This window comes from Myodes glareolus, chromosome 1 (assembly GCF_982192425.1).
Source record: "Myodes glareolus chromosome 1, mMyoGla1.1, whole genome shotgun sequence".
Classification (NCBI taxonomy): domain Eukaryota; kingdom Metazoa; phylum Chordata; class Mammalia; order Rodentia; family Cricetidae; genus Myodes; species Myodes glareolus.
Genome location: NC_142026.1, coordinates 2,231,901 through 2,253,773, shown reverse-complemented (window position 1 = coordinate 2,253,773; position 21,873 = coordinate 2,231,901). Strand labels below are relative to the sequence as shown.

The following is a 21,873-nucleotide window of genomic DNA, read 5'->3' as shown; positions in this document are numbered from 1 at the left end:
AATGAAAAACTAAAATTAAAATAAAAATTATAGGATTTTTATCATGTCTTGAAAAGTATATTTAATATTATTAAAAACAATGAATGGAAAAATACCAGAAACTACCTAGAAATTCTGTGTATCTTTAGGCTACAGGTGTACACCAGTCTCCCCCTTTCTAATAGGAAGTCTTATTTTGGATTTGCTTGGTGCTTTCTCACAATTAGGCTTGGACTATGCATTCAGAGCTGAACTACTAACTACTACAGAGACAATAACATCTTTCTCGGTATCATGTGTGAAGTTCTCACTGATCATAATTTTGGTTACCCAGTCAACTTTATTATAGTGAATAATACTGACCAGGATACATAATTAATTTTTCACTTACAAGTAACTAGCAATTTACACAAAGACATTTTAAGCATTTATATATCACTCTGCTAATCAGAACTGCCTCTAGATTTATCATTTATTAATGATCTGTGACTGACACAATCTTATACTATGACATATAAATCAAAATGCTGATTTTCTTTCAACTCCAACATCATCTCTGTATTTATTAATTGGCACTTCATAATCTACTACTACAAGAAATTTAATTTTTTTATTTACCAAGTTACTTAATACTGGGATGAACTCATATTTTTTCTTAATAGTTTATTAATCTTTTCTGTGATTATTTTTTGTGCGTATATTGTCACATTTGGTAAACAGAGCTTAGGGCCTAACTAAACAATTTTTTTTCTCCATGGACAGGCAATGATACCTACTAAACTTACAGTAAGCACAGTAATGAACTAATAAACATTTGAATAAACAGCTGGATAAACAAACAAGCATTTTTGTATACACCTGCCCCCAGCTTGGTAGTAGGATGGAATCTGGTTCTAGGGAATGGTAGGGAAAGCATCTTACCACTGAGCTATATCTTAGACTGATACTTTAATAAGAGGTTTTTGCTGCTGTTGCTGTTGGGTTTCTCATTTTGTTTTATTACTATACTTTAGTTCCTCTGAGTTACTATTTAAGAGTCTCCAAGTACAAACGAAATAAAGTTAACAGATTAAGGCAATTTCCATGAAATATGAGAAATATCCCTTACATCAATAAAAAACTTTTAATTTTAAATGTTCCTGAATATGAAACTATGCAGCTTTAACTTACATTTGTTCTACCTGATTCTTTTGGTAAATAATACACTTATTATAAATGTCCATTTAATTTGACAATCAGTTTAAAGAAAGACACAAGCTACTACTATGAGTCAATTGAATAGGTCTTCCATATTTTTCCTTATAAGTGTATGACTGAATCTCTCTATCAAGTAAAAAACATTGAAGTCTGTCCTTACTTTGCCCACTTGCCACTGAAGCAGCTCTATTACTGAAGAATTTTTAAGTATATCAGAGAGCAGAAAAACAGTTTCAAGCATAATGCTTCACACTTCTATCATTAATGTATGCTTTTCTTCTTTGTCTGGCCACCTGACATGTGCTCATCTTCCATCATGTGTTATATATCATGCTATTTAAAACTTCCCATTGTTCAAAATTTCAAAACCTGGCCAGGCAGTGGTGGCGCATGCCTTTAATGCCAGTACTCAGGAGGCAGACTGCAGGATCTCTGAGTTCAAGGTCAGCCTGGTCTATAGAATACTTACAGCACCCACAAACTTATGAACACCTAATTTTCGACAAGGGAGCTAAAGGTATACAATGGAAGAAGGAAAGCATCTTTAACAAATGGTGCTGGCATAACTGGATGTCAACCTGTAAAAAAATGAAAGTAGATCCATATCTATCACCATGCACAAAAATCAAGTCCAAATGGATTAAAGACATCAACATTAATCCGTCCACTTTGAACCTGATAGAAGAGAAAGTGGGAAGTAGTCTACAAGATTTAGGCACAGGAGGCCTCTTCCTAAGCAGGACCCCAGCAGCACAGACAATAAGAGAAACAATGAATAAATGGGATCTACTGAAACTGGGAAGCTTCTGTAAAGCAAAGGACACTGTCAGTAGGACAAAAAGGCTGCCTTCTGACTGGGAGAAGATCTTCACCAACCCCTCATCAGACAAAGGTCTGATCTCCAAAATATACAAAGAACTCAAGAAACTAGGCACTAAAACTCTAATTAACCCAATTAAAAAATGGGGTACTGAACTTAACAGAGAATTCACAACAGATGAACTTCGAATGGCCAGAAGACACTTAAGGTCATGCTCAACCTCCTTAGCGATCAGGGAAATGCAAATCAAAACCACTTTGAGATACCATCTTACACCTGTCAGAATAGCTAAAGTCAAAAACACCAATGATATCCTATGCTGGAGAGGATGTGGGGTGAGGGGAACACTCATCCATTGTTGGTGGGAATACAAACTCGTGCAGCCACTGTGGAAATCAGTGTGGCGGTTTCTCAGGAAACTGGGAGTCAACCTCCCTCAGGATCCAGCAATTCCACTCTTGGGAATATACCCTAAAGATTCCCGATCATACTACAAAAGCATTTGTTCTACTATGTTCATAGCAGCACTATTTGTAATAGCCAGAACCTGGAAACAGCCTAGGTGCCCCTCAATAGAAGAATGGTTAAAAAAGGTGTGGAACATATACACATTAGAGTTTTACTCAGCGGTAAAAAACAATGACATCTTGAATTTTGCATGCAAATGGATGGAAATAGAAAACGCTTTACTGAGTGAGGTAAGCCAGACCCAAAAAGAGGAACACGGTATGTATTCACTCATAAGTGGATTCTAACCATAATTAAAGGTCTTTGAGCCTATTATTCGTGATCCTAGAGAAGCTAAATAAGAAGATGAACCTGATGAAGATTATTTAGCTATCCACCAGGAGGTAGGAAATAGACAAGAGTCCCAGGTAACCTCGGGTGCATGGGGGGGAGGGAGGGTCGATGGAAGGGGAGAAGGTTAGAGAGAAGGGAGTAGGGGAAGAAAGGGGAAAGCTTGGTGGCCTGGGATGGGGGGGGAAGGGAGGAAGGATGAATATGGGATCAGGGAAGATTATATTTCAACTAAGGGACCCATTTTAGGGTTTACAGGAGACTTGATTATATATGGGATCCCAGGTCCAAGGAGAGATCCCCCAGATTGCTCTCTGGACAGAGGAGTGGGTGCCTGAATCGGCCGTGGCCCATGTCCATACTGATGTATATTTTGCTTATCACCATAGATCCTGCATCTGACGAAGGACGGCGATACAGTCGGTGACCCATATTGCAGCACCGGACTGAGCCCCCCGAGGTCCAAATGAGGAGCAGAAGGAGGAAGAACATGAAAAACGAAATCAGTACTGCGAGGGATGCTATCACCCACTGATACAAGGGAACGGATCTGATGAGAGTTTACCAAGGCCAGTTGGACTGGGACTGAAAGAGGACGTGATCTAACCAGACTCTCCGAATTTGGCCGGATTCTCTGACTGTGGCTGACCCGAAGTCTTTCTGAAAAGCCATTGACTATGACACTGGGACCTGTTTCCTCTACATATAATGGATTTTGGGGATCCAGTCTGTTTGGACACTCACCTTCCTGGACCTGGAGGGAGGGGGAAGGAACTGGAACTTCCCACAGGGCAGGAAACCCTGACTGCCCTGGGGGACGAAGAGGGAGGAGGAGGGGGAGTAGGGGGAGTGGGAGGGTGTTGGGAGGGGGGGTGGAAATGGAAACTTTTATAATTTAATAAAATTTACTAAAAAAAAAAAGAATACTTACAGCAAAGCCAGGGATAACAGAGAAAAAAACCCTGTCTCAAAAAACCAAAAAAAAAAAAAAAATTTCAAAGTTATGTTTGTTTCTAACAACTGCTTTACTTATTTTGTTTTAGTTTATTATCAGAGCTACTTTTATGTACATCTTGACTCCTTTTACCACGTTTAAATTCTTTTTGCAGGGTTGGAGAGAAGGCTCAGAGGCTAAGAGGACTGGTTGCTCTTCCAGAGGTCATGAGTTCAATTCCCAGCAATCCCATGATAGCTCACAACCATCTGTAAGGAGATCTGGTACCCTATTCTGGGCTATGGGTAGGACTATGTATACATAATAAATAAATAAATAAATAAATTCTTTTTGCTCTGGTTTTAAATTTTTTTTAAAGAAAAAGCCTCGATCATATTCAGACTGGCAGTTCCTGTTTTATCTGCTTTGCTGCCTATAAAGAAAAAGAACAATGTCACTGTTTCAAAACTTTTAATAGATTTCCTTAGAGTTCTTCATTGTTAAATGCAATAAGTGGAAGAGAGAAAAGTGGGAAGAAGAGAGACAATTTTCTTTGCAAAATCTCTAGCATACAAATCAAAGTAGAGGAAAATTGAGTCACTGAATCTAAAACAATAAATTACTAAAAAGTCTACAATGAAGAAGTGTTATGTGTATCTTTGTCTACTTAAAAAAGTCTTGAGAGGCACAAAGGCGAGAAGCAGTCACAGTACTGTTTGCCAAATCATTGCCATTTCCACAGTCCTCCTACTCTTATGGCAGAGCTGATGGGGTCCCTTGTGGTAGGGACACATAATCAGTTCTGGACAACAGCAAATTCAGAATGAAAATATTCTGGCATGCAACATGACCCCCCCCAAAAAATTAAATTTACAATATAAGAGTTTCATCACTTTCTTTTCTCCTTTTTCACTGTAACTAGCAATACTTAAGATGTTGGCTGTCAAAACCCACCTATCCTCCTGCAACCTCAGTGGCACTCTGAAACACAGCTTGCTCCAAAACTGAGGGGACTTAAGAGGTGAGTGAACAGCCACATGGCAGGACATCCCACTCTCTAGGTCCTCCCCAGTAGGACAAAACCCCAGTCCCTACCCCAACTCCCTCGGGTTTTCTATCCTGCCAGCTAGGAGTTTTCTGTGGCTAGCTATCCCCAAACCCAAACCCATCCACTGGACACCCCCAAGCTACTAGCCACACCCCACCTAAGAGCTGAGAGCTTGCTATAACACTGAGGAGACAAATAGCTTGCTACAACACTGAAGGGATTAAGACAGAGCAAAAGAGAGCAAAGCAAGACAGAAGAACAAGAGAGAAGGGCGTAGAGAGACCTCAGAGGCTTTCTGAGCCAGACATTTTGACAGTACAGAGCAGACCAAAAAAAGACTCCCAAACACTTAGCCACTGCAAGGATTGGACCAAGACACAAAGACACTGCAGGCCTCATTGAAAGGAAGAGATGGGTAGGCACCAATGCAGGAATTCCTCCAACAACCTAAAAAGCAACATGGCAACACCAGAACCAAGCAAAAATAAAACAGGAAGACTTAATCATCCTAACCCAGAAAAAGCAGAAAGTAACGTTAAACATAACTTTATGAAAATGGAGACCTTTAAAAAGGAAATGAAAAACTCCCTTAAATAAAGAAGACAAACAAAAAATTAGAAGAAATTAAAAAATCCCTCAAAGTACCCAAGAAAACGAAGAAAAAACAATCAAACAGGTGAAGTAAACAGTTCAAGACTTGAAGACTGAAATAGGAGTAATAAAAAAAACACAAACTGAGGGAATTTTGGATTTGGAAAATCTGGGGAAATGAACAGGAACTACAGACAAGTAAAACCAACAGAATAGAAGAGATAGAAAAAGAATCTCAGGTGCTGAGGATATTATAAAGGAAATAGACTCATTGGTCAAAGAAAACATTAAATCCAACAGATTCTTAACACAAAACATTCAGGAATTATGGGACACCATGAAAAGAACAAACCTAAGAATAATAGGGGTAGAAGAAGGAGAAGGATTACAGCTCAAAGGCACAGAAAATATATTCGACAAAAAAGCATAGAAGATACAAGAAGATTACAGACCACCAAATACACTGGATCAAAAAAAAAGGTCCCCTCACCATATAATAATAAAAACACAAAACATACAGAATAAAGAAAGAATATTAAGAGCTAAAAAAGAAAAAAAGGTAAGTAACATATAAAGGTAAACATATCAGAATTACAACTGACTTCTCACTGGGAACCAAGAAAGCCAGAAGGTCCAGGATAGATGAGCTGCAGATACTAACGAGACCAAGGATGCAAGCCCAGAATATTATATCCAGCAAAGATTTCATTCACCATCAATAGAGAAAACAAGATATTCCATGACAAAACAGATTTAAACAATATGTATCAACAAACCCAGCCTTACAGAAACTATGAGAAGGAAAACCCCAACCCAAGGAAGATAACTGCACCAACAAAAACACAGGAATATAATAATCCCCACCAACATAACCCAAAGAAGGGAAACACACAAACGCTACCACTGAAAAATATCCAGAATAAACAACCACTGGTCCTCAATACCACTCAATATCAGTGGACTCAATTCACCAATACAAGGACACAGGCTAAGAGAATGGATACAAAAACAGGATTCAATCTTCTGCTGTTTACAAGGAACATACCTCAACCTTAAAAACAGAGACTATCTCTGAGTAAAGGGTTGGGAAAAGGTTTTCCATTCAAATGGGCCTAAGAAACAATAGAGTGTGGTTATCCTAATATCTAACAAAACTGATTTCAAACTAAAATCAATCGGATGACATGGAGGAGAACACTATATACTTATAACAAGAACAATTCATCAAGATTCAGTCTCCATCCTGAACATCTATGACCCTAATACAAGAGCATCCACATATATGAAAGAAATATTACTAAAGCTTAAATAGCACATCAAGCCCCAAACAGTAATACTAGGAGTCTTCAACACACTCCACTCTCCCCAATGGACAGGTCAACAAGACAGAAACTTAACAGAGAAACAAGAGAACTCACAGATGTAATGAATCAATTGGACTTAACAGGCATCTATAGAACATTCCACCCAAACAAAAAAGAATATACCTTCTTCTCAGCACCTCATGGAACCTTCTCTAAAATTGATCATATACTCAGTAACAAAGCAAACCTCCACAGATTAAAAAAAAAATGGGAGTAATCCACTTTTTATTGGATTAAAGTAAGAATTTAATAACAATACTACTCTCAGAAAGCCTACAAACTCAAGGAAACTGAACAGTGAACTACTAAATCACCTCTAGGTCAAGGAATAAAGAAAAAAAATTAAAAACTTCCTAGAATTCAACGAAAATGAAGGCACAACATAGCCAAACCTATGGGACACTATGAAAGCAGAGCTACGAGGAACGTTCATGCACTAAGTGTTCACATAAAAAAACTGGAGAAAGTCACATTTCTGACTTGAGAGCACACCTGAAAGCTCTAGAACAAAAAGAAGCAGACTCACCCAGGAGGAGTAGAAGACAGCAAATAATCAAATTGAGGGCTGAAATCAACAAAAATAGAAAAAAGAAAAACAATACAAAGAGCAAAGAGCTGGTTCTTTGAGAAAAATCAACAAGATTGACAAACCCTTATCCAAACTAATCAAAAGGGAGAGAGAGAACATCCAAATTAACAAAGTCAGAATTGAAAAGGGGAACATAACAACAGAAACTAGGGAAATTCAGAGAATCATTAGGTCATACTACAAAAACTTGAACTCCACAAAATTAGAAAATGGAAATGAAATGGACTGTTTTTTAGATAGGTACCATATACCAAAATTAAATCAAGACCAGGTGAGCAAAATTAGACCTAAAAACTACAAGGATATAGAAGCTGCCATCAAAACCCTCCCACCCCCAAAAAAGCAAAGGGCTGGATGGTTATAGTGCAGAATTCTACCACAACTTCCAAGAAGAGCTAATACCTATACTCTTCAAACTGTTACACATAATAAAAACAGAAGGAACATTGACAAACTCTTTTTATGAGGCTACAGTTACCCTGATACCAAAATCACAATGACTCAACCAAGAAAGAGAATCACAGACCAATCTCACTCACGAACATGGATGCAAAAATATTCAATAAAATACTGGCAAGACAAATCCAACAACACATCAAAATAATCATCCGCCATGATTAAGTCAGCTTTATCCCAGAGATTAGGTAGGGGTTCAACATACAAAATTCTATCAATGTAATCCATCATATAAATAAACTGAAAGAAAAAAACCATTAGATGCAGAAAAAGCATTCAACAAAATCCAACACCCCTTCATGTTAAAGGTTGTGGAGAGTTTAGGGATACAAAGATCATACCTAAATATAATAAAAGCAATATACAGCAAGTGACAGCCAACATCAAATTAAATGGAGAGAAACTCAAAGCAATTCCACTAAAATCAGGAACAAGACTAGGCTGTCCACTCTCTGTATCTCTTCAACATAGTTCTTGAAATTTTAGCAATTGCAGTGAGACAACAAAAGGAGATCAAAGGTGTAGTGATGAGGAGAGCAGGCCTGCTTTTTGTCCAGCCCGGCTCCCGCACAGCTAGCTTTATACCTGAAATAACAACATACAAATTGTATTCATTTAAACACTGCCTGGCCCATTAGCTCTAGCCTCTTACTGGCTAACTCTCACATCCTGATTAAACCATATCTAGTAATCTGTGTATCACCACGGGGTTGTGGTTTACCAGCAAGATTCTAACCTACGTCCATTTCGGGCCGGAGCTTCATGGCGTCTGCCTGACTCTGTTTCCTTCTCCTAGCATTCTGTTCGGTCAACTCCTCCTATCTAAGCTGCTGTCCTATCAAAGGTCAAGGCACTCTCTATTTAGCCAATGAAAGCAACACATAGAAAGAAGACCCTCCTACATCATTTCCCCTTTTTCTGTTTAAACAAAAAAGCCTTAACTTTAACATAGAAAAATTACATATAAAAAAACAGCTATAAAGCAAAAATTACAATTACAATATTTAAATTTATTTTATCTTTTATTATAACAATGGAAAACTATAACTATGTATCTATTCTTCAACTATATCAAAGACTCCAGAAGGATATAATATTACCTAAGTAAACACGAAGTAAGCAACTTCCAAAACTCTAGAAATGACAGAGACATCTTGCTGTCTGGACAGTCACCCAATGCTCTTTTGTACCGTTGGGGCATCCATCTTCAGCCTACAGGCCCATAGTTTCCAGCAGACATCTCCATGAAGCAGGAAATTTCAAAAACAGTTCAGTCATTTTCTGCTATGTCCTGCAGAATGTCTTGCAGACTCTTTCATTAATCAGGAACCCCAAAGGATCATCTCACCTTTAGGCAAGCTCAGCAGTCTTCTTTCTGCGGGTTCTTTGTGTTCAGTTTATGCAACAGTCCAGGCAAGAGCAGTTTCTCGCCCAAATGGCTAACCAACTCCATAAGGAGCCTCTTCGATGCCCATCTTCCTCTTGAAGTAGATTGGTGCTGCCAGGAGCAGATGTGTCTCATTGTCGTGAACAGCCCTAAGTTATTAAAACATTTAAAATGCCATATTTTGTAGTCTTTAAAAGATATGAAGAATGCCTATCTAACTGAAATATATCTCTATAGATCTAAAAAATCTAACTAACATGACTACAAGCTTGATTATTATTGATGATTATCCATTAACAACCTATATTTCCTAATTATACATTTAAAAAATGAACTATACAATCACAATACCTTAATCAAGATCAGAAATATATATACATATAACAAAATAGACCTTAAAATCCATACCAATGCAAATTATTCATATCTATATCATATCCCCCTTTAAATGTAAAAGAACATTTATGGACAACATTTGGAAATATGGGTGCAGTTATTTCTCTCCAAACTTCTTCCTGCTGTATAGGGGCACTGTTAATCAGGTCTTTTATGGTGTATCCTGCATGTTAGGCTCCTCTTAGCAGTTGAGCAAAGTAATTTTCTGAAGGTGTTTATGGTAATCTTTCAGGAGGGTGTGGTCTATCATACCATATTGGAACAGAAGCAATCCACAGGGTCTTATCCTCTGTGAAAACAAAAGAAGACCCTCTTTTCCAAAGCATCATATTCTTAGACCCAAATCTGGAAGTCATGATACCTTTAGAACATACATGTTGGATCAGTTTAGCAGCCCACACAATGAAATATCTCTCTGTATTTAGCTCCTTCACAGTCAAAAAATTCAAAGAAAACACAATATACAGAATCCAAACTCTCTGTGAATTTACCATTTTTATGTGGCTTATTTTTCTATATTTCTTTTAATCTATAACTATCTGTACTCTGTCTCTTTAAAGATTTTACCCCTTTTTAAGGCATTAACTTTATTCTCTATATTCTTTTGCTTCTCTCTCCCAAGCCTATGTATGTCTAACACTATGACCCATTTAGAGGTCTTTTATGTCGGAATCTGTCCTATTGTGAATCTGTAATTCTTTACTGTCCAGGAGCACTTCTTAAAAACTTAAGTTGCATCATGTAGAGGTAATATGGTACGGCTTGTTTCCTGCCCAGTCTAAACCTTAACTGAGCTGTTATTATGGTAATTATGATAGTTCCTGCCTCAGTGTAGCACAGTTCAGCATGGTGGAGCAGAGCCGGAGCTGCTCCTGCCTCAGCCATTTGGTGCCCTGAGCCGAGCACAGTTCCAGGCACACAGCAGTCCACATTGTTATCAAGCAAGCTGTAGCACTTTACTCACAAAACCCCATCAAAATTCTCTTTCTCCCACAAAAGACAGAGGTTGTGGTAGGAGCGTAGCCCAGAAAGCCGGTGTTTTAAAACTGTGCGGCTTTTTCTTTTCACCTCCAGTTAGGAGCCACACTCAGCACTTTAACTCTGAGAATGAGCATTTTATCTCAATTACAGCCAATCTGCCAGGCAGACCACTGTGCAGCTGGGAAACATCTTTCTTTATGGCAGCAGAAATCCCCCATGCTCTTCAACTTGCCTAAACCTGACCCCGCTGTCTGCCCAGGTGCAGGTGAGGGAGTGCTGAGCGATTGGCATGATCTCAGAGTACTTTCTTCCTGATTCACTAACATCCAGCCCACAAATACTCCATAGCCGGAGATTGCACCAGCGGCACAGCCCATGAAGCTGCGTTTTAAAATGGCATGGCTTTTTTTCTGCTGCCATTGATGAAACAGGAAATCACTCTACGGCACATCCTAGCAAACAGCAAAAAGCTGTGCTAAATTCTCTTTTTTCTGCGTTTAAAATTAAACTCTTTCAGGTTTTACATGGATCCAGTTCACCACATTGAGGCGCCAATTGTGATGAGGCAAGCAGGCCTGCTTTTTGTCCAGCCTGTCTCCTACACGGCTAGCTTTATACGCGAAATAACAACACACAAATTGTACTCATTTAAACACTGTCTGGCCCATTACCTCTAGCCTCTTACTGGCTAACTCTCACATCTTGATTAACCCATACCTAGTAATCTGTGTATCACCACGAGGTCGTGGCTTACCAGCAAGATTCTAACCTATGTCCATCTTGGGCCAAAGCTTCATGGCATCTGCCTGAAACTGTTTCTTTCTCCAAGCATTCTGTTCAGTCAACTCCACCTATCTAAGCTGCTGTCCAATCACAGGCCAAGGCAGTCTCTTTATTTAGCCAGTGAAAGTAACACATAGAAAGAAGACTCTCCTACATCACAAAGGGATTCAGATTGGAAAGGAAGAAATCAAACTTTGTTATTTGCAGATGATATGATAGTATACATACAAGACCCCAAAAACACTACCAGAGAACTCCTACAGCTGATATATACCTTCAGTGATGTGGCAGAATACAAGAGCAACTCAAAAAAATCAGTAGCCCTCCCATATAAAAATGATAAAGAAGCTGAGGGGGAAATCAGAGAAACATTACCTTTCACAATAGCCACTCACAATAGCCACAAATCACATAACATATCTTGGGGTAACACTAACCAAAGAAGTGAAAGACCTATTTGACAAGAACTTTACGTCTTTGAAGAAAGAAATTAAAGAAGATACCAAAAAATGGAAAGATCTCGTATGCTCTTGAATAGGAAGGATCAATATAGTAAAAATGGCAATCCTACCAAAGCAATCTATAGATTCAATGAAATCCACATGAAAATCCCAACACAATTCTTCACAGACCTTGAAAGAACAATAATCAACTTCATATGGAATACCAAAAAACCCAGGATAGCTGAAACAATCATGTACAATAAAGGAACTTCCAGAGGCATCACCATCCCTGACACCAAGCTCTATTACAGAGCTACAGTAATGAAAACAACTTAGTACTGGCATAAAAATAGAGATGTTGACAAATGGAATTGAATAGAAGACCCAGATGTTAATCCACACACCTATGAACGCCTGATTTTTAAAGCTAAAATAAATACAATGGAAAAAAGAAAGTATCTTCAACAAATGGTGCTGGCATAACTGATGTCAACATGTAGAAGAATAAAAAATAGATCCAGCCATGCACAAAACTCAAGTCCAAATGGATTAGAGACCTTGATATAAATCCAACCACACTAAACCTGACAGAAGAGAAAGTGAGAAGTAGCTTTCAATGCATGGGCACAGGAGACCACTTCCTAAATATAACACCGTTATCACAGGCACTGAGAGCAACAATAAATGGGATTGTCTGAAACTGAGAAGCTTCTGTAAAGCAAAGGACATAGTCAATAAGACAAAAAAGGAATGGGAAAATAACTTCACCAACCAAACAACAGTCAAAGGATTGATCTCCAAAATATATAAAGAACTCAAGAAACTAGACATTAAAATTCTAAATAACCCAATTAAAACTTGGGTACTAAACTAAACAGAAAATTCTCAAAAGAAGAATCTGAAATGGTCAAAAGATACTTCCTTAGATAACAAGGAAATGCAAATTAAAACAGAATTGAGATACCATCTTACACCTGTCTAAGATCAAAAACACCAATGATAGTTTATGCTGGAGAGGATGTGGTATAAGGGGAATACCCATCCATTGCTGGTGAGAATGCAAACTTGTTCAGCCACTTTGGAAAGCAGTACGGCAGTTTCTCATAAAATTGGGCATCAACCTACTTCAGGATCCAACAATACCATTCTTGGGCATATATACAAAAGATGCTCAATCATACTACAAGCACATTTGTTCAACTATGTGCTTGTAGTATGCTCAACTATACAGCATTATTTGTAATAGCCAGAACCTGGAAACAACCTAGACGCCCCTCAACTGAAGAACAGATAAAGAAAATGTGACATATTTACACATTAGAGTACTACTGGGCGGTAAAAACAGTGACATCTTGAATTTTTCATGCAGATGGATGGAATTAGAAAACACTCTCCTAAGTGAGGTAACCCAGACCCAAAAAGATGAATATGGCATGTACTCAGTCATAAGTTGTTATGAACTACAAACAAAGGACATTGAGCCTAGAGTTCATGAACCTAGAGAAGCTAAGTAATAAGGTGAACCCGAAGAAAAATATATAAAGACCCACCTGGAAATTGGAAATAGACAGGATCTCCTGACAAAATTGGGAGCATGGGGGTGGAGGTAGAAGAAAGGGTATAAGGGGAAGAGGAGGGGAAAAGGGGAGGGTTGAGGAGAACTTGAGGGAATGGGATAGTCGAGATGGAGGAAGAACAGATATGAGAGCAAGAAAATAGATATCTTGATTGAGGGAGTCATTATGGGGTTATCAAGAAACCTGGCTCGAGAAAAATTCCCAGGAATCCACAAGGATGACCCTAGTTAAGAGCCTAAGAAATAGAGGAGAGGGTGCCCGAATGGCCTTGCCCTGTAGCCAGACTGATGATCATCTTAAATATCACCATGGAACCTTTGTCTAACAACATATGGAAACAGAGGCAGAGACCCACATCAGAGAACTGGACTGAGCTCCCAATGTCTAACTTAAGAGTGGAAGGAGTGAGAATATGAGGAAAGAGGTTAAGACCATGAAGGGGTCATCCACTGAGACAGTTTAACTGAGCTAATGGGAGCTCACCAATTCCAGTCGGACTGGGAAGAAATAAGCATAGGCCAAAACTAGTCCCTCTGAATGTGGTTGACAGTTTTATGTCTGGGGCAGACTGAGGGGCCACTGGTAGTGGCACTGAGATTTATCTTTACTGCATGTACTGGCTTTTGTGGATCCTATTCTCTTTGGATGTATACCTTGCTCAGCCTAGATGTAGTAGGTAGAGCCTCGGATGTTCCACAAAGCAATGTATCTTACCTTCTCTTAGAATTAAATGGGGTTTGGTAGGAGGGTGAGTGGAGGGAATGGGAGGAAGGAAGGGAGTAGGAATTTGAATTGGTATTTTTTTTTAAAAAAATCTATTTTATTTATTTTTTTTAAAAAAGTTTATTAAATTGAAAAGTTTCCATTACCGCCCCTCCTCCCAACACCCTCCCACTTCCCCCACTCCCTCTCTTCCTCCCTCTCCATCCCTAAGAGTAGTCAGGGTTTCCTGCCCTGTGGGAAGTTTAAGTTCCTCCCCCCTCCCTCCAGGTCCAGGAAGGTGAGTATCCAAACAGACTGGATCCCAAAAATCCAGTATATGCAGAGGAAACAAGCCCCAGTGTCATTGTCAATGGCTTTTCAGAAAGATTCCGGGCCAGCCACATCCAGAGAATCCGGCCACATTCAGAGAGTCTGGTGAGATCACGTGCTCATTCAGTTCCAGTCCAGCTGGCCTTGGTGAACTCTTATTAGATCAGTCCCCTTGTATCAGTGGGTGATGGCACCCATCGCAGTCCTGATTTCTTTTTTCATTTTCTTCATCCTTCTGCTCCTCATTTGGACCGTGGAGGGCTCCGTCCGGTGCTCCAATATGGGTCTCCGTCTGTATCGCCATCCAACGCCGGATCAAGGTTTCCTCTGCTCTTGCCTTCTTTGTTCACGTTCTCCTTCCTTCTGCCTCTCGTTTGGACTTGGGAGCTAGGTCCAGTGTTTCGACGTGGGTCTCCGCCTCCATCTCCCTCCATCTCCAGATGAGGGTTCTATGGTGATATGCAAAATGTTCATCAGTATGGTTGTGGGCCAAGGCCGGTTCAGGCACCCTCTCCTCTGTCCAGAGAACAATCTGGGGATCTCTCCTTGGACCTGGGATCCCCTTTATACTCAAGTCTCTTGTAAACCCTAAAATGACTCCCTTAGTTGAGGTATATACTTCCCTGATCCCATATCTATCCATTCTCCCTCCCCCATCCCAGTCCCCCGATCTTTCCCCATTCCTCCCCTACTCCCTTCTCTCTAACCCTCTCCCCTTCCAAGAGTCCCCCCACCCCCCTCATGCACCCGAGGTTACCTGGCACTCTTGTCTATTTCCAATCTCCAGGAGGATAGGTACATGATTTTCATCAGGTTCACCTTCTTATTTAGCTTCTCTAGGATCACGAATAATAGGCTCAAAGACCTTTAATTACGGTTAGAATCCACTTATGAGTGAATACATACCATATTCCTCTTTTTGGGTCTGGCTTACCTCACTCAGTAAAGCGTTTTCTATTTCCATCCATTTGCATGCAAAAGTGAAGATGTCATTGTTTTTTACCGCTGAGTAAAACTCTAATGTATATACGTTCCACACCTTTTTTAACCATTCTTCTATTGAGGGGCACCTAGGTTGTTTCCAGGTTCTGGCTATTACAAATAGTGCTGCTATGAACATAGTTGAACAAATGCTTTTGTAGTATGTTAGGGCATCTCTTGGGTATATTCCCAAGAGTGGAATTGCTGGGTCCTGAGGGAGGTTGACTCCCAGTTTCCTGAGAAACTGCCACACTGATTTCCACAGTGGCTGCACAAGTTTGCATTCCCACCAACAATGGATGAGAGTTCCCCTCTCTCCACATCCTCTCCAGCATAGGCTATCATTGGTGTTTTTGAGTTTGGCTATTCTGACAGGTGTAAGATGATATCTCAAAGTTGTTTTGATTTGCATTTCCCTGATCGCTAAGGAGGTTGAGCATGACCTTAAGTGCTTTTTAGCCATTCGAAGTTCATCTGTTGTGATTCTCTGTTCAGTTCAGTACCCCATTTTTTAATTGGGTTAATTAGATTTTTAGTGTCTAGTTTCTTGAGTTCTTTGTATATTTTGGAGATCAGACCTTTATCTGTTGAGGGGTTTGTGAAGATCTTCTCCCAGTCAGAAGGTAGCCTTTTTGTCTTACTGACAGTGTCCTTTGCTTTACAGAAGCTTCTCAGTTTCAGTAGGTCCCATTTATTTATTGTTTCCCTTATTGTCTGTGCTCCTGGGGTTTGGCTTAGGAAGTGGTCTCCTGTGCCTATGTCTTGTAGACTACTTCCTACTTTCTCTTCTATCAGGTTCAAAGTGGTCGGATTAATGTTGATGTCTTTAATCCATTTGGACCTGAGTTTTGTGCATGGTGATAGATATTTTCATTCTTCTACAGGTTGACATCCAGTTATGCCAGCACCATTTGTTAAAGATGCTATCCTTCTTCCATTGTATAGCTTTAGCTCCCTTGTCAAAAATCAGGTGTTCATACGTTTGTGGGTTAATACCCGGGTCTTCTATTCGATTCCTTAGGTCGACTTCTCTGTTGTATTGTTCTCTCCAGGTCATTTTTAAAAAAATCTAATACATTTTAAAAAATGTTGGCTGTCCTACAGGACTTGACTAAGACAATATTATTATTCTTTCTATATTTCATATCTTGTTTTAGAGACTGAACTTTTTTAAAAGATGAACTTTAAAGAATTCAGTTTGGAACATGATCTTTAGCAATACGTGCGTGTGTGTGTCTATGTGTGTGTAGCAGAATAAGCCAAACTGACATTTATAAATTGCTTCATATTGTTATGAAAATGCTTAAAAATTATTACGCTTAGCAATTTTCAAGAATACAAAGTTAAAAACTATAGTAACCACAGTTATAAGTCAATCTTTTGAATTTATCACCCTTACTGAATTAGCCTTTGCACATCTTTCCCAATCTTCTCATCAGGAATACACACACACACACACACACACACACACACACACACACACACACATTTTTCCGTTTTGTACTTCATTGACAATTTCATACAAATTTTCATAGAAATAATATTTGACATAAGAGCATGTATGGGAATTGGAAACATTTTTCCAGTATTTGATATATTATGTGAGCTGTCTGCTCACAAATTTAGTCATACATACTTAGCATTAACACAAACATACATTGCCATAGAAATTTTCATTCAAATTGGTAATAAATCAAACATACCAGTCTCATGTCTATACACTTTAAAATACATAGTGGTTTGGATTCACTATGTAGCTGAGATTGACCTTGAACTTCTGATCCTCCTGCTTCTACCTTCTCAAGTGCCAATATATATTCTATGCCAATAAAATATATAGAATACAAAAAGTGAATTACAATTGTTACATATGTTACAGTTAACATCACCTAATGGTAGCGAGTTATTTAAAGTACAAGTACAGGGACTGGGAATATGACTCAGTTGATACTGCATTTGCTATGCAAGTAGGAGAACCTCGGTTCAATCACCAGCATCCAGATAAAAAAGCCAGACAAACCAGCTGATGAGATTGCTAAGCAGATAAGGACTTGTCATCAGCCTGACAACCTAAATTCAATCTTCACAACCAACATGGTGGAGAGAAACAAATTGCCCTATGACATCCAAATGTGCACCCAGATTCATGTACAAAAATAATTCATGTACCATACTGCACCTGTAACCTCAGCACTGGAAAGGAGACACATGAAGATCCTTGAGCTTTCTGGTCAGACAGTAAGAACATGTCTCAAAAAATAAGGTGCCCCTTGACAGGCAGATCTCTGTGAGTTCAATGTCTACAAAGCAGCTCCAAACTAGCCAAAGATACAAAGTGAGACCCAGCCTCAAAAATAAATAAAAATAGGGTAAAGAGGAATTGAGAAAGACACTGAGTAAGCCACACTGGTTATCAAGCTCCAAGGATTGGTCTGTCTCCATCTCCCCAGTACTGGATTTATAAGCAAACCCTGCTGACCCTAATCTTTTAATGTGGATTCTAAAGACCACATTTTAAGTTCTTATGCTTGTATACCAAGTACTTTACTGAGTTATCTCCCAACCTTCCACATGTAGATCTTCTGTGCATCTTTTCATACTGTTTTCATATAGAAAGAGATTCTTTTAAGATTAACATACAGAAGACTCTTTCTATAGACTCACAAATTTATGGCACTCAAGGTTTTGTTTTGTTAATTTGTCATGTGTGTACAATGGATGTGTGCAAGCATGTGTGAAGAGGCACACAGTGTACGCATGAAGAACAAAGGACAATCTCAGGCATCCATTTTGTTTGTGACAATGTTTCTGTTGGATTTCTATTGCATGAGCCAGGTTAGCTTGCCTGTGAACCTCCATGGTTTTTCTTCTCTCCACTTCCAATTTCTTCATAAGAACACCATAATTATAGACATTTATGCTTTCGTATCTAGCTTTACATGAGTTCCAGGAATCTGAACACAGGTCGTCAAGTGTATGTTGCTCATAAGCTCACTGAGCCACCTCCTCAGGCCAATACTGAGGCTTTAACATTATGGTCACACTGGTGGTGCAGGCCTTAATCTTAGCACTCCAGAGACATGTGTCTCTCTCCAGCCTGGTCTATTTAACAAGTTGTTTGTAAGCCAGACAAGTTACAAAGTAAAACTCAATCTCAATAGTATCATTTATAAGACATACCCTGAAATTCTATGTCTCCAATTTCTATATGGATCATATAAACTTTCACAGAATGCCAATGCATGGATCACAAATTCTTCAATCGATGTCTGATCAGCCATTTTCTTTTCCTTTTTTTTGCTTTTTAACTGAGAATAAAATTAAACATAAAATTAAAGGTATGTTTCAATTATCAGCTTTCAATAAGTCATTTTTATTTACAGAAGCCTAACTTTGCTTTTGATTCCTTAAGAGTCATTTAATTATATGGATTAGATACATTCTCTCAGATATTAAATTCTTCCTAGAATAAGTTTGAAATAGTCAAACATCTTTGGAAATCATACTTTTCAGCAAGACTTATAATAAATTTAAACATAAAATGAAACATTGTGACATTTTTAAAAATGATAAAAAAATTTAAATTAAAATAAAGTGTCAGACAATGGTGGTACACACTGCCTTTAATCCAAGCACTCGGGAGTAGGAGACAGAGGCAGGTGAATCTCTGTGAGTTCGAGGCCAGCCTGGTCCACTAATTTAGTTCCAGGGCAGCCAAGGCTACACAGAGAATTTGCCTGTCTCGAAAAAACAAAAACCAACCAACCAACCAACCAACAAAAAGTATAAATAGCTAGTCTACTTTTAGAAAATAAAGGATTTAGGGCTGGAGAGATAACTCAGTGGTTAAAAGCATTGGCTGCTCTTCCAGAGGAGCCAGGTTCAATTTTCAGCACCTACGTGGCAGTTCACAACTGTTTGTAACTCCAGTTCCAAGAGCTCCAACATCCTTATACAGGCGAACTAATGTACATGAACTAAAAATAAATAAATCATTTTTTAAAAAAATAAAATACAAGATTTATAAAATCGATTGTCTTTTCAATTACTACCTTCTTTGAAAACATTTAGCAAGGTTAATAACAATATTAAAAAAACAAAAAAAGTAAAACCCAGTTAGTCTCAATAAAGCAATAAAAAGGAATGTATTCACACCTACTTGCTGAATATACAGTGTTGTCATGATAATAACATGATTAATATAGGAGCAAGTCCCAAATTATTCCACATTTGATAAATTCCTAGGAGATAAAAGAATAACATGCATTATATATGAGCAATATGTTGCTAGTATATTCAGCGTGGATCCTGAGAATAGATATTGGCAAATAAAATATTAATGATATTAAAAAAGAAAATAATGCATAGAGCGTTGCCATTATTCAAGTATGTCCCATTATTTATTTTACTCTACTTTCTGAATTTTATCTCCTTTATTTTGGCTTATGTCCTATTTTGTAAACTGTATCAGAAATCCCACAACACAAGGGGGATCCATCTTTAAATATTCTAAGAGGACATAGCATTATATTCTATTTAAAGTAGAGAGTCCTTAAGGACTTTAGTTGTGACATATACTAAGCTAATTTAAGAGACCTAAATATTTTCTTGACATTACTGTTAAAAGTTTTGCAATAGACTAATAAAGTTTTCTGTTCTGAGACACTGTTATCTATAAAAAATTTTCTATCTTAAAATCTAGATGTTCACAGAACAGGAAAAGTTAATAAGACTTCACACCTTAAAAAATTAAACTATGACACCTTAGTGGTTTCTCTAATGTAGGAATAGTTAAAATTCTCTGTGCAGGAATCAGAGATGGTTCAGTGGTTATGAATATATACTGCTCTTTCATAGAATCCAAGTTTGGCTCCCAGTACCTATATCAGCTGGTTCACAACCATCTGTAACTCCAGATCAAGGAGATCTGATGTCCTTTAGCCTTTGTAAGCACCTACCACAAGTACATACACACATATACATTGTTTTAAACTTTAAAGTCTGTGTGTAGCCGACAATGTACTACATATAAATAATATGTAGAATGAAAAATGTGCAACATCATCAGTCATGAAAACCACTTCCAGATTCACTAGAAAGATAAAAGCAGAAAAGACAGTAAGTATTAGCAAGGATATACAGAAAATGAAACCTTCAAGCTGACAGGATTTTAAATTCTAATACCTACTCTGGAAAACAGTTTGGCAGTTTCTTAAGAGATTAAAAATTCAGCATTGTTGGGGTTGGAAAGATGGCACAAAGGGTAAACGCATCTGCCACCAAGCCTGACAACCTGAATTAAATCCCAGGAACACCAGGAGACAACCAACTCTTCCAAACACACACACACACACACACACACTCTCTCTCTCTCTCTCTCTCTCTCTCTCTCTCTCACATACACACACACACACACACACACACACACACACACACACACACACACCCCAAATATACTATAATCAAAACAAAACTGAATGTCTTTACGAACTGATTAATAAGTTCTAAAATTGACTGTAGCAAAAGTACATTTTTTTTGTTTAAAAAAATGAATGACATTATTAAGTGGGTCAATTACATGACCTGTGAATTATCTCTCAGCAGTTAAGTAATAAAATGTACAAATATTTATAAATGACTTTTTTTAATGTTTTTTCGAGACAGGGTTTCTCTGTGTAACAGAACCCTAGTTGTCCAGGGACAAGGCTGGCCTTCAATTCACTGGGATCCACCTGCCTCTACCTCTCGAGTGCTGGGATTAAAACACCCAACTTTAAAAGTTATATGAGAATTAGTGCTGGGAAAAGAGAAAGGTCCAGGGGAAATGGACCTATAGGTAAATTTTTATTGAACTGTTCTTTGTTATCATTACAGTTCTACAAATAGCGAGAACACTTCTTTATGTTTAATAGGGATAGCCTATCTGGGTGGTACCTGCAGTAGCCTTTAAGGCTGTGCCTCTGAGGCACAGACAAAGTAGTAAAAGAGCACTTACGAATTAATAAAATGAGTCCATCAACTGATAAAATGACCAAACATAACAACTGCCAGTTTGGGGACTACAGCTCTAGTGCCACCTATGCTTCTGTTTAATCCCATTCTCATGTCCTCTTTTATTCTCAGAACTACTCTCTTTTCATTCTTTTCCTCCTTCCCCTCTGCCTCCCATTCTCCCAAACAAAATAAAACAAATGGATCTAAATAAGGAAGGACTTTCAGTTTCTGATCCAAACTGAAAGTCTAAGTGTCATCACTGTCATGTTCACAATTAGACAAAATCCAAATGAACTTAAACTTTGTTTGTTTGTTTTTGAGACAGGGTTTCTCTGTGTAACAATCTTACTTTTTTTTTAAACAGATCCAACATAATAGTTTATTCAATACAACACCAAACATATATTGAGTAGCTATAGCTTAGAGATAAGTGAAATGAATTGCAGTAGTATTGTGTTTTGTTTTGATTTTTCCTTTTATGTGTATAGGTGCTTTGCTTTCATGTATGTCTGGGTACCACTGT

The 21,873-nt window shown here is 38.3% G+C and overlaps 1 long non-coding RNA gene across 3 annotated transcripts in view; it reads right to left on the bottom strand.

Annotated features, from left to right (window-relative positions):
* The window catches only part of LOC148123223 (uncharacterized), a 93,439-nt gene that overhangs the window by 19,512 nt on the left and 52,054 nt on the right, over positions 1-21,873 (bottom strand). For 2 of the 3 annotated variants that reach the window (XR_015737256.1, XR_015737255.1), the window contains exons 4-5: positions 19,516-19,597; positions 18,537-18,664 (exon numbers count right to left, since the gene is read on the bottom strand). This is a non-coding gene — a long non-coding RNA (uncharacterized LOC148123223). Of the gene's footprint in view, positions 1-8,876; positions 9,313-18,536; positions 18,665-19,515; positions 19,598-21,873 lie in introns of all 3 variants that reach the window. The other variant, XR_015737257.1, reaches the window with a different exon arrangement.